The sequence below is a fragment of the Oncorhynchus keta genome, chromosome 17, assembly GCF_023373465.1.
Source record: "Oncorhynchus keta strain PuntledgeMale-10-30-2019 chromosome 17, Oket_V2, whole genome shotgun sequence".
Lineage (NCBI taxonomy): Eukaryota > Metazoa > Chordata > Actinopteri > Salmoniformes > Salmonidae > Oncorhynchus > Oncorhynchus keta.
Window position 1 is genome coordinate 33966937 of NC_068437.1, and position 16642 is coordinate 33983578.

At 43.0% G+C, this 16642-nt stretch overlaps 1 protein-coding gene across 2 annotated transcripts in view; it reads left to right on the top strand.

The window, feature by feature from the left end:
• Positions 1-3378: 3378 nt before the first annotated feature.
• The window catches only part of LOC118395747 (excitatory amino acid transporter 2-like), a 68684-nt gene continuing 55420 nt past the window's right edge, over positions 3379-16642 (top strand). The window contains exon 1 of one of the 2 annotated variants that reach the window (XM_035789635.2): positions 3379-3653. The gene's annotated coding sequence lies outside the window, so the exon portion shown is untranslated. The remainder of the gene's footprint in view (positions 3654-16642) is intronic. The other variant, XM_035789636.2, reaches the window with a different exon arrangement.

Here is a 16642-nt window from a genome sequence, read left to right on the forward strand (position 1 = left end):
CTGCATCAGCAAGATTGAACAGCCGCCTCCAGTAAGACAAGGGGTGATCGTCTGTGTATAATTGTAAACAACAGTTGGTGCACGAAATATAACAATAAGGAAGGTTTTGTTCACCTGAGGTAGAGTATCTCATGATAAACTGTAGACCACACTATTTACCAAGATAGTTTTAATCTAAATTCTTTGTAGCTGTCTATTTACCACCACAAACCGATGCTGGCACGAAGACAGCACTCAATGAGCTGTATACCACCATAAGCAAACAGGAAACATAAGCTCATCCAGAGGCGGCGCTCCTAGTGGCCCGGGGACTTTAATGCAGGGAAACTTAAACCCATTTTACCTCATTTCTACCAGCATGTTGAATGTGCACCCAGAGGAAAACAACTCTAGACCACTGTTACTCCACACACAGAGATTAATACAAAGCTCTCCCTCTCCTTCCATTTGACAAATCTGTCCACAATTCTATCCTCCTGATTCCTGCTTACAAGCAAAAACTAAAGCAGGAAGCACCAGCCACTCGGTCAATAAAGAAGTGGTCAGATGACAGACGCTAAGCTACAGGAATGTTTTACGAGCACAGAGAGAATATGTTCCAGTAGTCTTCTGAAGGCATTGATGAGTACACCACATAAGTCACTGGCTTCATCAATAAGTTCATCGATGACATCGTCCCTACAGTGACTGTACATACATATCCCAACCAGAAGCCATGGATTACAGGCAACATCCACACTGAGCTAATGGGCAGAGCTACCGCATTCAAGGAGCAGGACTTCAACCAGGAAGCTTACAAGAAATCCTGCTATGCCCTTTGACGGACCATCAAACAGGCAAAGCATCAATACAGGACTAAGATTAAATCGTACTACACCGGCTTCGACACTTGTTGGATGTGGCAGGGCTTGCAAACTATTACAGACCACAAAGGGAAGCACAGTCGAGAGCTGCCCAGTGAAACTAGCTAAATTACTTGCATGACAGCATCAGAAGTTCCGGATGACTGTGTGATCACGCTCTCCATAGTTGATGTGAGTAAGAACGTTAAACAGGTCAACATTGGCTCACATCAACACCATTATCCCAGAAACCTAGACCCACTCCAATTTCCATAACTCCCCAACAGATTCACAGATGATACAATCTCTTTTGCACTCCACACTTCCCTTTCCCACCTGGACAAAAGGAAAACCTACGTGAGAATGCTATTCATTCACTACAGCTCAGCATTTAACTCCATAGTGCCTTCAAAGCTCATCACTAAGCTAAGGACCCTAGCACTTAACACCTCCCTCTGCAATTGGCTCCAGGACATCCAAATGGGCCGCCCCCAGGTGGCAACCGTAGGTAACAACACATCCGCCACGCTGATCCTTAACACTGGTGCCCCTCAGGGGTGGGTGCTCAGTCCCCTCCTGTACTCTCTGTTCACTCAAGACTGCATAGCCAAGCATGACTCCAACACCATCATTAAGTTTGCCGACGACACAACAGCCTGATCACTGACAATGATAAGACAGCCGATAGGGAGGAGGTCAGAAACCTGGCCTTGTGGTGCCAGGATAACAACCTCTCCCTCAATGTTATCAATCCAAAGGAGATGATTATGGACAACAGGAAAAGGAAGACCAAAAAGGAGGACATTCTCATCGACAGGGCAGTATTGAAGCAGGTTGAGAGCTTCAAGTTCCTTGGTGTCCACATCACCAACAAACTATTATGGTCCAAACACACCAAGACAGTCGTGAAGATGGCACAACAAACCCTATTCCCCCTCAGGAGACTGAAAAGAATTGGCATGGGTGCTCAGATCCTCAAAAAGTTCTACAGCTGCACCATCACTGCCTGGTTGCATCCCTGCCTGGTATGGCAACTGCTCGGCCTCTGACTGCAAGGCACTACAGAGGGTAGTGCGTAAGGCCCAGTACATAACTGGGGCCAAGCTTCCTGCCATCCAGGACATCTATACCAGGCTGTGTCAGAGGAAGGCCCTAAAAATTGTCAAAGACTCCAGCCACCCTAGTCATAGACTGTTCTCTCTGCTACCGCATAGCAAGCGGTACCGACGCACCAAGTCTAGGTCCAAAAGGCTTCTTAAAGCTTCTACCCCCAAGCCATAAGACTCCTGAACAGCTAATCTGTACCGGTACCCCCTGTACATAGTCTTGCTACTGTTATTTTACTGCTGCTCTTTAATTAATTTGCTATTTAAATGTTTTATTTATCTATTTTTTTTACTTAAGAACCCATCCTTTTTTTCAATTGCTGCCAAAAATGACAAAATTCTAACTGCCTGTAGCTCAGGACCTGAAGCAAGGATATGCATATTCTTGATACCAATTAAAGGAAACAGTTGAAGTTTGTGGAAATGTGAAATTTATGTAGGAGCATATAACACATTAGATATAGTAAAAGATAATACAACGAAAAATATGTGTTTGCACTCTCCTCAAACAATAGCATGGTATTATTTCACTGTAATAGCTTCTGTAAATTGGACAGTGTAGTTAGATTAACAAGAATTTAAGCTTTTTGCCAATATCAGATATGTCTGTCCTGGGAAATGTTATTGTTAGTTAAAACCTCATGCTAATCATATTAGCCTACTTTAGCTCAACTGTCCCACGGGGGACATCTCGTCTTCACTCAGACATAAAGTAATGATTCATTGGTCAAATCAAATCATTTTTTTTGTCACATTCACATTACAGTGAAATGCTTACTTACAAGCCCTTAACCAGTTTTAAGAGAAATAAGTGTTAACAGATGTTCTAATACAGACAAACATACCATATAATAAGTGTGACACATGGAGTTTTCAAGCAGTAACAGGGAGAGTTAGTCAGGTTTCAGGCAATGTTATGACTGGTTCACCCAACCGCCTCTGCTACACTGCGATCACCTTTGATTTAGGCTACTCCATCTCTCCACAACTACCACAGAAATGGATACATTAACTGACATTTCTGATTAAGGCAACAACGGGACCCACTGAAATTAGTGACGAATTTGAATTTGGTCGGAGTTAAAGAAGGCTTTGGGAGTTTTTAGATCTCAGGCAAGGTTACTTTTTACATGAGCAGTGTTCACCAAATAACCGCTAGTCATTCTAAACCCCCAATATAACCGTTACTACTTCAACAGAAAATAGTGAACTTGTTGTTAAACCCACAATGACTACACCTGACCAGATAATGACACCCATTCAACAAACACACGAACAAACACATGCACAATAGCTTGTGAGTGTGTTATATGAAGGTAAACTTGTTTAACATTTAAATAGATATATAAGTGGAGGGCGTTGAGGTTGCATCGTCAACCAACGAGGAGCAGCATTCCAAAGTACGAGACAGAGAAGAAAAGGGGTGAACAGGAGGAGGGGAGGTGGGGGAAGTGAACGCGCGAGAGAGCGAAGTGAGGCAGAGCTCGTTCAGTCGGACTGTTGAGCACCGGAGCTCCACGGATTACTGTGATAGAAATCCGTCTGTTTGGTTTCTGCTGCTGCGCTCGCTCATGCCCTGGGCGCACTGACGGCTCGGCTCGGCATTTCAGTGGTCGAACGTCTCTGAAGCGGATGCGCGAGACCCCGAGAAGGGAAAGAAGAGACTGAAACTTATTTTCCAATAACTCCGTGATTGAAAATAAAGGTGAGAGGCGATTATTATGCATGTACATTACATGTTTACAGGACATGAGCTTTTGCCTTTAAAGGGGATAATAATAATAATACATTTGCAGTACTAGTAATACATGAATGACAAATTATAATTATGATGATCAGCCCACGATAATTAATGATTATTTGATTATAGGCTAATTACTATCATTATTATAATTATTGTCACTATCATTACTCTTCTTATTCTTCTTATTATGTCCATGCTTCTTTACACAAACTTAAAGTAGTCTTAATGTGGTCAGCCATCATATGGTCCAAACGCCCATTTACAGCATTTATAATGGCATGGTCAGGAAGTGTTGGAGCGCTCCCCCCTTAAACAATGGTCTGCACTTCACATTACGCGCGTGGGCTAAACAGGTGCACCAGGAGTCCATTTTAGGCAGCACATCAATCTGCACTCCCTCTAGAATCCAAAAAACATCTGCCAATTGTTACATTGTCTTCACATTGTGTTATATAAACCTAATAAAGGATTAACCTGCAACTAAAAGCTATAATTCAAGATGTGTTTCTGCCATAAAACACTCTCATCTAGTCTAATAGTGAGTCGCCAGTGTTTGCAGACAATGTGTGGTAATTACGTCACGGTATATCGTGCATCGGGGCTTCAAATTGCGTTGATATAATCCTTCTACCAAACGTCTCCGCGGATCCATACCTCTGTGCCAAATCGCGCGTCTTGCACGAACTGCATCATATCTGTTGCCCCGCGCAGCATTCCCGCGTGTGTGGCAGGTAGCCTGCCAGGTCTTACTCAACCCGAGACAGAGAGAACAATGAAGAGAGATCATTGATTGGAAGTTTGTTTTAGTGTTGTATGTCCGAGCTCTTCTAGCGGTCATTCAGTATCTTATCGGTGTTCAGTATCTTATCAGTTGTCAATGAGCTAATACGTAGTCTTCTACATGGCCATATCCGTTATGTTTGGTAAGCAGAGTTATCTTGCATTGACTATGAGTTATAAAGGCTTTGGTTTCTCGGAGCCTACCTGGTCTGTTGTTACTGTAGCCAAAGGATGGAAAACTTGCGGCCATCAAATCAATAAGTATATATATATATATACAGTACTAGTCAATTGTTTGAACACATCTACTCATTCCGGGGTTTTTCTTAATTTTTACTGTTTTCTACAGTGTAGAATAATAGTGAATTCATCATAACTATGAAATAACACATATGGAATCATGTAGTAATCAAAAAAGTGTTAAACAAGTCTAAATATATTTTATATTTGAGATTCTTCAGGGTTTTCACACACAGACGAAAGTGCTATATATTTACAATTTACCTCCCCTTCCTTGAACCAATCACTTCACACCTCCTCCCCTCATTCAATTGCACACTCATGCACACAAGATTTGGTTGGGGGCCCCCCCACCTCATGGGCAAAACATTTTAGTGACCCCCCGCTTCTTAACAGTGGAGAGAAACAACGTTTTAAAGTACATTTCCTGGAATTATACACATGTTGCCATGGTGCATCTGGAAATACATTTTTCTGCAATTGAATTCATTTTGCCATGGGGTGGAGAGAAAATTGTGCAATTGGATAACACATTTCATGCAATTCTGCCCATTTTGCCATGGGGTGGAGAGACATTTTAGCATTTTTAAAGCTAATTCCTGCAATTCTACCCATTTTGCCATGGGGTGGAGAGACATTTTAGCATGTTTAAAGCTAATTCCTGCAATTCTACACATTTTTGCTATTACTTATACCATATTTATATAATATCTGAGTGACATTGACGAACAAAATCAATGCGGCCGCGGGGGTCCACACACACACACTCGTCTCCATGGAAACATACTCTCTTGGCACTTGATTGTGTTCACATTACTCTGACAGCCTTTCGTTTGAACACAACCAGAGGACATGTTTCCAGATGCAACATCAATCACCACTTGGGTGATATTGATGGTCGAAGCCGGACAGAGTGGAGGTGTCTGTCCGGCCTTCAGGGGCTTTGATAAATGCATGTAGAAGATTATGAGTTAATGTTTCATCCTCCAGTGGGAGTCAGTCTGTAGGGACAGTGGCTTGCTGGAGCTTGTGTCTTCAGGCCAGGACCTGATAAAATTGTGGCCGTGTAATTTTAGGGAGAATATGGAGGGGAAAGGGTCCATGCGTCTAATATGTTTTGTCCTGAGCCCGGAGGCTGCACCCGTAGACTGCAGCACTCGCTGGCTGCTGCCATACATGAATGAATACACTGCAGACATTCAGGGGGAACTTAATACACGCTCAAGGGAACAGTGTGCCATTTCATGTATATGTGTATCTGGAAAGGGTGCACACAAACGTGTGTGTGTATCTCGCAAGGGACTGTCTCGAGTGTCAACAGCCATTTACAATAATCTATATGAATGTGTTTCTGGGAGAATGATTCTAAGGACGAGGCTCACATTATGTTTGTCATAGTATTCTCCAGTAATTGTACTCACTGAATGCAGAAATAGACTTCATGGAATTGCAAAATCCATATCTAATCTCCTTGTTGTTTTGTATTGCCTATATTGGTGACTCCATGTGAAAAACCAGAGGAGGAGAAGGAGCTGTCCAGTCCTCATGGATCTTCTGATTTTCTAGAGGGCTCTCTTGGTCTGATTGGGGTGTCTGAGGCTAGTCTGTTAATCTGGGAAAAGGATCTGGATTACTATGGGAGATTATTAGTCTATGGGAGATGATCCAGAATCCTTCCTAGATTACGCTATGCATTGCCTCTGTAGAGGAAAAACAGAAAACGCAATAAGATACATATACACCGAATGCTAATTCTAATCCTAATTGTAACCCTAAACCTAACCCTTAAACTGTCCTAGTGGGAACATGGTAGTTCAAGTACCGACAAGGATAGTAATACAAGACCACGCATGCCCGCCCGCCCGCCCACGCAACCACACCCACACACTAGGTTAAACCCTGGAGTGGTGCTGATCTAAGTGGACAAAACCAAAACAATATTAAACACAATCTATTATCTCAAACATCTTTGAAGGCATGTTTACGTACAGTATGTGTGCAGGGGGGGGACTCTGCTTCTGAGAGGGAAAAAACACGTGTAGGGGACAAGGAGATATAAAAATGAGCTCACGAAGGCACATTGGGAATATGGGAGGAATAGGGAGTAGCTGCTCAAATTAGTCAAAACATACGATCCTATATGCCTTTTTTGCCCTAATTGATCACTCTTTAATATATAGCGAGAACATAGATATGTAATATAGCAGTTATCCAACTAATATTTTCCACTCTAATTGAAAGAGGGTGCCTTCCCCTGTGATGCTGTGGAAGTGGGAGGGGAGGAAAATTAAGGGCTGATAGACTGGGAAAGGCCAGATGGTGGATTGGAGTTAACCAATAAACAAGAAATAACTCAAATAAATGAAACGGCCTTCACGCTGGTGCAGATGTTGTTAAAGAAAGACTATACATTAACATCAACACTAGGTTCTCCACATGGGGTAGACAACAAAGTGTTCTTATTGTTATAACAGCCAGGCTCGTTCACATGGCACAAAGATTACTCACATTTGAGTGTGTGTGTGTGTGTGTTCACTTGGTAATAGAGCTCAGGTAGAATGGAGGGAAGTGATATACTTTCATTTTCTGGCAGCAGAGGAGAGAAATGTATATATGAGAGAGAAAGAGAAAGGGAGAGAGTGAGAGAGACAGTGAGAGAGAGAGTGTGAAAGTGAGAGAAAGTTAGAGGGCGAGAGTGAAAGTGAGAGAGGGAGGGAGAGAGAGAGAGAGAGAGAGAGAGAGGGAGATGATGAAAGGGAGAGCGAGAGGGAGGAAGAGGGTACACAGAGTGATCTATCAGGTATTTTATTTGGAGGAAAGGAGATAAATGGGCGGAGGGGTGACAGTGGTGTTGGTGGTGGTGGGTTGGAGGTTGGTGGAGGTAGAGAGACAGTGGGACACTATTTGGTGCTAAGCGTAGCTCTGTGTGCTGAGAGGGTGAGGCCATGAGGGGGTTGCAGGGCAGTGCCATCCTCCTAGACATTAGGCATCTGTTACCTGTCACCTGCCAGGGGTAGTCAACCTCTCTCTCGTTGAAGCCAGACCTGGGAAAGACTGCTACTGAAAGAGAGATAGCGAGAGAGAGGGTGTGGGGGGTAGGGAAGAATATAAAGGAAGAGACAGAAAAATATGCAGTATAGGTTGAGATGAGAGAGGGTAGGAAAGCTAAGATTAGAAATTAGAGTGTGCATTTATGTGTGTGTGTTTCCATTCATAGGGCTTCATTGTGGGCTCGCTGGCATTCTGTAGCATCTAGCTCTTGAGTAATCCTCCTGGGAACATGCAGAAACTGACAAAGTACTCCCTTTTCACCGTTCACCACCCTCTTCTCTCTACATCTCCCTTTACTCTCCCCTGCATATACTGTATCACACTCCCTCCCCTGTCCCGTCAAACTTTGTGTTTCTTCCTCTACTCTCCCCTGTCTATATCTATCTCTTCCTCTACTTTCCCCTGTCTATCTCTCTCTCTTCTTCTAATCTCCCCTGTCTCTCACTCTATCTTTCTCTCTAATCTCTCGTCTATCTCTTCCTCTAATCTCCAGTCTCTTGCTCTGTCTCTACCTCTAATCTTCTCTGCCTATCTCTCTCTTCCTCTAATCTCTCCTGTGTCTCACTTTCTCTCCCTCTTATCTCCCCTGTCTATCCCTCTGTCTCTTCCTCAAATCTTCCCTTCTATCTCTCCCTCTAATCTCCCCTGTATATCCCTCTGTCAATCCCTCTAATCTCCCCTGTATATCCCTGCATCTCCCCTGTATATCCCTGTCTCTTCCTCTAATCTCCCCTGTATATCCCTGTCTCTTCCTCTAATCTCCCCTGTATATCCCTGTATCTTCCTCTAATCTCCCCTGTATATCCCCGTATCTTCCTCTAATCTCCCCTGTATATCCCTCTGTCTCTCCCTCTACTCTCTGTCTCATCTCTCCTGTCACTTTCTCTTTCTCCCTAGTCACCCCGTTTCATCATCCCATCTGTTTTTTGCCTCTCTCGTTCTCTCCTCATCTCCTTCTCTGTCTTTCTCACTCTTCCCCTGGTCCTTCAATTTCATCAATCCATCTATTTCCTTTTTTCTCCCTCTCTTTTACTTTCTTCCTTTTCCCTCACTGACACCTTTCTTCCCATTATGCTTTATATGACTCTCCCTTTTCTAAAGGATACTTGCTATTTTTGCAGCTGTAGTCCTCCCTGAGAAAAAAGTGATAGCCCTTTCCCAAGGGTTGCACAAACAAAAGCCCCTTTCCTTGCTCCTTTTCCCTCTGTATGACTGCACCACAACAGACACACAGGCATTCACCAGCCTGCCTACCCGCCTTCCTGTCTACCGGCCTGCCTGCCTACTCGCCTGCGTGCCTGCACATGGCACACTAATAGATCTCCGCTGGTCATAGGCAAAAACATTTCCTCTAATTTAGAATATCTATTATTCTGGGTCCCTGCGGATAGCCTGTGTAGGAAAGAATCTAGTCCCAATTGTGTTTTTCATAACTGTTTGCTGTTTCCTCACCTTCCCTAAGCAGTTTGATTCTGTTTTGAATAATGAATCCCTTGAGACTCGAGTTCAAGTTTTTCCTAATTATCCTAAACTGTGCTTCCAGGAAAGATGAATGGCATTGCAGCTCACAATTCTTCTAAATATAGTGTGATAAAGCCATCGCTAACACAAACAAGCTATTTTGGTTTTATCTTCCCTGGTTTGGTGTTCAGGAGAGGGGCAAAGTGCACAGGTGGACAGTTGTCACATAAGGACATGTCTTACTGTAGAACATTACAGCACTGTAGCTGAAATGTTGTGTATCCTTTCCTTTTACAGAAAAATAGACATGTTTCCCTTAGGCATATATTTTACAGTAGTCTGCCTTAGCTGAATGTTATAGTAATGGCTAGTGAAATTGAATTTACTTACAACTTGTAGGCTAGCTGATAACATGTAAAAGCCCAAAAAAGGTAGGAAGTTACAGTTGCAAAGTAGGCCAACTCTGAGTTCAGATCAAATGTCAGGCTAGAATGTCCCTTACAAACATTGATATAGCGGACAGATGGATAAATCAATATCTGTAAGGATATGTGACAAACTCTTGCAAAGTGTATAGAATAGACTCCAACTCACAGAAATCCATGCATTTTCCTCACGTAGAATGTTTGCGTCAGATCCAACTGTACTTGTGTATTGTTCAATATTCTATAGTTTTAGTGGAATCTTACTGCTCTCTGAATGGTTTCAAGATTTGAAGTGCGCTTCTCTTGAAAGGCATCCTGTCGTATGACATAGATACCCATCAAAGCCCCATAATATACTACCCACCACTGCGACCTGTATGCTCTCGTTGGCTGGCCCTCGCTTCATATTCGTCGCCAAACCCACTGGCTCCAGGTCTTTGCTGGGTAAAGCCCCGCCTTATCTCAGCTCACTGGTCACCATAGCAGCACCCACCCGTAGCACGCGCTCCAGCAGGTATATTTCACTGGTCACCCCCAACGCCAATTCCTCTTTCGGCCGCCTTTCCTTCCAGTTCTCTGCTGCCAATGACTGGAACGAACTGCAGAAATCACTGAAACTGGAGACTCATATCTTCTACACCTGCATTGCTTGCTGTTTGGGGTTTTAGGCTGGGTTTCTGTACAGCACTTTGAGATATCAGCTGATGTACGAAGGGCTATATAAATACATTTGATTTGATTTGATATCTCCCTCACTAGCTTTAAGCACCAGCTGTCAGAGCAGCACACAGATCACTGCACCTGTACATAGCTCATCTGTAAATAGCCCATCCAACTACATCATCCCCATACTGTTATTTATTTTACTCCTTTGCTCCTTCTCTACTTGCACACACATCTTCTGCACATCTATCACTCCAATGTTTAATTGCTAAATTGTAATTATTTCGCCACTATGGCCGATTTATTGCCTTTCTGTCACGGCTGTTGAAAGATCTGGACCAAGGTGCAGTGTGGTGAGTGCACATATTCCTCTTGATTTAGGATGAAAGACCATAAACAAAGTCAACCTCCAACAAAGACCGGCGGAAAAAGAGCTACCTAAGTATGGTTCTCAATCAGAGACAATGATAGACAGCTGTCCCTGATTGAGAACCCTACCTGGCCAAAACATAGAAATACAAATAATAGAATATAGAATACCCACCCCAACTCACACACTGACCAAACCAAAATAGAGACATAAACATGATCTCTAAAGTCAGGGCGTGACACCCTTATCCTACCTAATTTGCACACATTGTATATAGACTTTTTCTATTGTATTATTGACTGTATGTTTGTTTATTCCATGTGTAACTCTATGTTGTTGTTTGTGTCGCACTGCTTTGCTTTATCTTGGCCAGGTTGCAGTTGGAAATGAGAACTTGTTCTCATCTAGCCTACCTGGTTAAATAAAGGTGTTCTCATATAGCCTACCTGGTTAAATAAAGGTGTTCTCATCTAGCCTACCTGGTTAAATAAAGGTGTTCTCATCTAGCCTACCTGGTTAAATAAAGGTGTTCTCATCTAGCCTACCTGGTTAAATAAAGGTGTTCTCATCTAGCCTACCTGGTTAAATAAAGGTGTTCTCATCTAGCCTACCTGGTTAAATAAAGGTGAAATAAATCAAATAAAGAAATATGAAGGACGGAAGCCCAAGATGAATATTTGTATGGAGGGGGTGGCAGGGGTGGGCTGGGGGGGCTAGTACAGACCAGGGATGGGTTATAGTGGTCAGTATTCACAGAAGCAATGTGAATGGCTTGCCCCCCTCTCTCTTCAAACCCAAACCACCCACGATCCCCTTGGCACCCGCTCCAGCGGAATTCAGGTCAGCAAGGAGGGTGCACTCTTTTTGTTCCTTCTCTTGGCACCAAAGCCCATGCCACTGAGAACAATCCCCCATTGTGGGTAAACAAAAGAATCATCATTATTAAAGCACATTAACGAATCATTAAAAACAAATGGAAGAGCTCATCCGAACAATTGTCCCAATATGTAGCACACCAGACTCCGAGCAGCCATCAGATGGACACAGCATTGAGAGTGGGCGTTGTTTTTTGGCACTCACTCTCTTGCACATAAACCAAGCTGTTGGTGAGTACCATATCTTGTTGGTGATAAGATTGGTTGGAGTTGTATGCCATGAATAAACAATTATACTATTCAGCATATACAGATGTAGTATTTTAATTTGATCTCCCTGTTTTTGCAGGAAATGTCCTGAACTGTATTTGAGGTTTAAAAAGGTTTCTAAAGTTTTTAATTTTCACTTAAAAATGTATCAAAACCTACACAAATATCCATTAATGATAATCCACACAATAGTTCACATTTCCTGTTGCTGCAGGATTATTTTCCTGCTGTGGGAAACTGGTCAAATTAAGATCCTACATATGTAACTGTTATTGTAGACAGTAGGAACCCAGTCCCACTAGGCCATCCTGTCTCTCTCCCTCCAGTGAAACCACTCAGCAGGGAACACAAGAGGTGTCTCCACAGCCACTTGGGAGCTGTACAAAAATAATCTGACAAACAATATCTGACCACTCTCAAGCACTGTGGTCCAAGTCGGTAGCAAACGGATCATGAAAACACACACTCCTCTCCTCCTCCATCAACGCCCCCTCCCTCCATCTCTCCCCTCCTTCTTTTAGCTTTCCTCCCTTTTCTCTCTCCCCCAAATCCTCAATTTAGTGCCGTAATGGTCCTGTGAGGCAGGTTTGTGTGCTGTTTTGTGCAGCTCAGGGGGATCGGTGGGCATTAATGTCCCTCTTGACTATGTAAATAGCCAGGGCTGTGGGAGCACAGAGCTGAGCTGCCACTTGTCTGCTTAATTGCAGAGAGCTCCATCACTTTCAGACACTCCGGGAGCCAAAAGGGGGACATGCATGAGAACTTCAGCACCAAGGACAATGGCCACACTCTGAAGAGTATCCACGACACCCTGGGCCCACCTCCCTCTCCTTCCGGAAGTTCCCCCTTTCCATCTTTTTACCCCTACTCCTCTCCCCCCGAACTCCTAATGCTTCCCTATCATCCCTACCCCATAGCCCCCAACCTCCCTCGTGTACTCCCCTCTCCCCTTCCCACCCCCATACCTCAGCCTATCCCCAAACCGAGCCGATGGAGCATACAGCCCCATTTTGTTTACCTCACTGCTTTTCCAGCGGAACACACAACAATCCCCTTCATTGCCTGTTTGTCAGACCCCTTTTCAGAACTAAAAGACAAGAGTGAGGGAAAGAGAGGGCGAGAGAGAAAAAATACACAAAAAAAACAGAAGAAACAATTAAAAACCTCTTGTGAACCCTGCAATATAGCGGTTTCCCAGCCCTGGGGCCTGTGAACTAACTTGGAGGCCTCTAAAGTGGTCTATTATGCCAGCAGGGCTGGCGTGTTCCAAGAGCGCCTCTCCTCAATCGCTGACCAACACAGAGGGGGTTTTGTTCCAGGCTTCTTGGCTCACCACACCATGCACTGGTTAATTAGGACCTGCATTAATGTATCTATCCATCTGTCCACCTACAGTAGGCCCTGTTACTCCACTGCCGTCTCTGTCTAAACCTTGCCCACTCCACCTGTAATTTTTGTTAGACACATTTGGAATTGATAAGTGTATCGTGTGCTGCCGTGGGTATTGTATAGTATCGGAGTAGGGAGAGGCAAAGGAAGCAACTAAATGAGTTGTCTCCATAGTTGAACTGCAAGTCAACTAGGGCTGTTGTGGTCATGCAAAAGCCTGCCGGTCTCACGGTAATTGAACGTTAGTTAACATAAACTCATTTTGCATCTCCAGCCCTCCATCATACAAGCTGCATAGAAGCCACTGATACAGGCCTTTGGAACATCTACATTTCAATAAATCTAATAAATCATTTAAAATACTCCATCACAATATATACATTATTGGAAACATCATATGAAGAAAATGTATTTTAGAAGAACAGAATATGAGTTGGCTTACTGTATGCTAGTGTATCTGGCTATGCTCCATGCCATAGGCTGTAGGCTTTTTCACAAGATATGCTTTATAGTAAACAATAATGTAATTAAGCTTAGCTGAATAAAAGAGAAAGGATATTTTTCCCATTCTGGAGCGAGTGTGCATATGAAGTGGCTATGTTGAGCGTAAAAGTGATCGCTTAAAATAGTATATGCTAGATTTTGAGTTATTTGGCAACTTTAGTTTTGAAAGATACAAACTTTTGAATGTCTTAGAAATACAACACATATATGGGCTGCATGGTGCGACTTAATGATGATTTGAGAAAGTCGCAAAAAAAGGTTGTGTTCTGTTGCTTGCCTTAGGCTGCACAGCTGTTCTCTCATCAAGTGATCATATTTTCACCCATCAGACTATTCTTAATTTAAACTTGTCTTTACTAATATATCAAATTAGTTTAGATTTAGAATGGCTCATTATCAAATGGGAAGGAATAGGTGCAGGGGAATGCACTCGAATAGCGAATGGAGGACGCACGCTTTCCCGAAGGTCCATTTTTCAATTATGCTGGTTAGACTACTTCAGTTTTATAGCAGAGCATGTGCTTAATATTAGCAGCTGAGAAATACATATAACAACACTTATTTCACTCCTCGCATCAACCAATGTTTTAGCAGCATGCTCTCTCTGCGTCCAAGGTGATATTCCATCCAAACTCTATATGCCATGGGCTCCAACCCTATTCCTGCAGGTTCAATGTTCGGGAACATTGATGTAGTAACATGTTTTCACATACTAAATATATTTCACAAAACTGTTGACAGCCTACTTGAGAAAGGAATAAAGAAGAGAGAGGAGGCGATGGAAATGCACGGTGGTGAGATATTCTGCCTCTAAAGGTAATGTGTCAGCCTATTAATTATGTAAATAAATGCCCTATTAGCAGGCTTTTCAAAATCAAATACAAACACAATATAATGTCAGGCTAACTATGTAGTCCTGCACAATCAATGAACCATCAGCATGGCCCAGGACTATACGTTCTCTCTCTGACTCATGGATAGAACATTTGGATCGTAGCATAAGGTAACCAGTCCATCCAGTATGCATAATAATACAGTCCACACTCAAAGATGATTACTCCAATTCGTTTAATTTTGGAGTAGAGGCTACCAAAGACATCTTCAATCAGTTTTATTTTATGTTTTTATGGCATGCATAATATGCAGTAGGCTACATATTGTATAACAGTACAAATATAGTGTTAATTCAGGGTTTTCTTCGGGCTTGGGCTCATAGGCATACGCTTTAATATTCACATGGGTGTTTTGAATGAATCATCACCTTAGAAAGTGCTGTCCATTTCGTTGTGTGAGCCTTGGAAACAAAATCCACAAGGACCATATTTTACACTCAGTTTCAACTTGCTGTTGAACTTCTTTCTTCAAACTGATCATCACAGTGATGTGAGTTTTAAAAGCCATATACTGTTTTGATGATATGTGTTTGATGTGATTTTTGAATGCATTTGCATTGATGTCAGAGTGGTTAGAGAGACAATAGAGCCCTGAGTACCAAGTCATTAGGACCTGATGGTTGTTAGCAAGTTGTGTACTACCAAAGCATGTCCAGAGGGCATAACAGGAGAATACAGTGACTGCCCGTTTGGCGGTAATATGGTAACCGCAACAGCCCTGAACTCAACTTCATGTTGAGATGTGTGTGGCCCTCAGGGACCCTCCAAGTGTTAGCCTTCTGTGATGCGCATTTTCCTGTGTATCTGTTCCACAGCGGGTGGGGACTTTTTTACATTTACATTTAAGTCATTTAGCAGACGCTCTTATCCAGAGCGACTTACAAATTGGTGCATACACCTTATGACATCCAGTGGAACAGCCACTTTACAATAGTGCATCTAAATCTTTTAGGGGGGTGAGAAGGATTACTTACCCTATCCTAGGTATTCCTTGAAGAGGTGGGGTTTCAGGTGTCTCCGGAAGGTGGTGATTGACTCCGCTGTCCTGGCGTCGTGAGGGAGTTTGTTCCACCATTGGGGGGCCAGAGCAGCGAACAGTTTTGACTGGGCTGAGCGGGAACTGTACTTCCTCAGTGGTAGGGAGGCGAGCAGGCCAGAGGTGGATGAACGCAGTGCCCTTTTTCTCATGCTAATACAATAGCTAACAGTCTTTGATGAGAGGGATGCACGGTTTTCTACAATATAGGCTCTAGGCTAGGATACCCCAACTGGCAGTGGTTTTATTTGGCCCCCCAAGTTTTCTGATATGTTCTTCATTGTTGGACATACAAGATTGTAAAAACACTAGGAAATCAGCTCCAAGGGATTTTAATTTTGGAAATCTGTTCCCAAATATATGGACTCCCAAGTGGTGCAGAGGTGTCACTACAGACTCTGGTTCTATTCCAGGCTGTATCACAACCGACCGTGATTGGGAGTCCCATAGGGCGGTGCACAATTGGCTCAGTGTCGTCTGGGTTAGGGTTTGGCTGGGGCAGGCCGTCATTGTAAATAAGAATTTGTTCTTAATTGACTTGACTAGTTAAATAAAATACAAACATGTAAGCAAGGTTTGAAATTATGTTTTAGTCAAATATGATATCTGTTTGGGCTTCTTGCATTCAATTTGCAGTCTACAAATGATTTGTAATTATGTTCCAGCCCCCCGACCATGCGCTCAAGAAAAAGAAAAGAGCAGGACTCATCAACTACTGTAGATTCAGCCGCAGGACGATTTTTTTCTTGAGCGCATGGTCGGGGGGCTGGAACATAATTACAAAAAAAAGTGTAGATGGCCCACTTATGGGGTGTAAATTGTTTTCTCATAATCACCTTTAATGTGCAGATGTAAAGGCTGTTTGTTATAAACTCCGGGAGATGACATGACAGCTGTAAAAATGTATGCTATCCATATTATTGTATTGATTGATAAGTGTGCTTGCAACCATATTTTATATATTTTTTTTTAACCTTTATTTAACCAGGCAAG